We start from the raw sequence: 1,517 nt of genomic DNA, 5'->3' as shown, positions 1-1,517 counted from the left end.
ATGTAAACCTGCTGCTCCTGAYGCTGAAATCGCGTTTGGTGTGAACGCACCATAAGTCTTCTATTTTTAGCTTGAATGAAATGTTCTTTTTTTTCTGGTTTTATAGATGTGCTGTGCATCACTAATTGGAAGAAACTCAATCATTTTTTTTTTTTTTTACAATTTGGAACATCATGCAAGCGTTATGGTACACGTTTAATTCAGTTAGCTGAAGGAGACCAAAATGATGGAACAAACAGGATGAAGGGGCATTATACTCAGCCCATGACACAGCTYTTATGAACTTCTTTTGTTGACCATGTAGAGTTCAGTTATAGTACGTTAGCGGCGCTCAGCTGCAGCAAYGAGACAAGGAATGTGATGTTTCATGTTTAGTTGAAGTTGAAACTTTGGAGTTAATTACAACTGGCCCTTTGAGGGGAACCATAACACTCATGTGGCCCTCAGTGAAAATGAGTTTGACACCCCTGGTATACAGGAACATTGTGCTGACTATGGACTGGAGTTCCCACAGTCAAAGAAGACCCCGGTGGAGAATGGCTGTAGGACCGCCAAATCCAGACTGATTAACGGTTGATGGCTAACCAATCAGATATCATGGTGGTTGACTACGGAAGAAGGTGGGGTGATGTAACAATCTCAAGTGGCTGTAGCATCAAGAGAACAAAAAGCTCAAGAAATCYCTAAAGGAAATAGAAACGTTGTGGAGAGTCGAGACATCAGTAGTCGCAGTGGTCACTGGAGCACTTAGTATGTTTGACTTCATCATGCAAGTTGTAGAAGCTCAGAGATCAATCATGAAGCTGAAACTGACAGAATTTCCTATCAGTTTGATTAGATGAAGAGGAAACTTGTTCCCGGTCAAAGCAATGAACCAAACAATACATAAAGTTTACTTGAAATGCATCCCAGCATGTTACTGTTTTATGTCAAATCTAAAACAGAAAACTGACGACAGCATTTAGCAGAAAGTGATCGTTCATCGGTCTGATTCAAAGCCCAGAGCCTGGGTGAGGGACTTGGTATTTGATAAATAGCTGTCATGTGGCACGCACATTACTCGCCAGACATTCCAGCGCAACTATTTGTGCGAGTGCTGAAAACACACAGAGAGGAATATCGGGCGGCCAAKAAAACAGCCTTTACAGTCAGTCTGAGGGTAAATGGGCCGAGAGGGGCAGCAGTGAGGAGGCAGCACAGTATATGACCGCAGATACTCAGTGTTATGACTGAAGCAAGTGAAGTCTCATATTTACAACATCCTGAACTCTGCCTCTAAAATAACTGCATCAGTTCAACATTGAAGATTTTAAACTAATTTCAATGAGAGCATCTGGACATTTACAGTCTTTGAATTTATACAAGGTGCCGAGATGGTTTGAATCTGGGATGGAGATAGTTTTTTTTAATCTTACATTTAAAAAATTGTCTGAGTTTTTTATGCAGCTTCAGTGTCACTGGATAAGAATTTAAGTGAAAAAAAGTGTGACGATTCCCATTTATTATTTGATTAAATG

Source organism: Austrofundulus limnaeus, unplaced genomic scaffold, assembly GCF_001266775.1.
Source record: "Austrofundulus limnaeus strain Quisiro unplaced genomic scaffold, Austrofundulus_limnaeus-1.0 Scaffold51, whole genome shotgun sequence".
In the NCBI taxonomy this organism is placed as follows: Eukaryota; Metazoa; Chordata; class Actinopteri; order Cyprinodontiformes; family Rivulidae; genus Austrofundulus; species Austrofundulus limnaeus.
Note: the sequence above shows the minus strand (reverse complement) of the source record.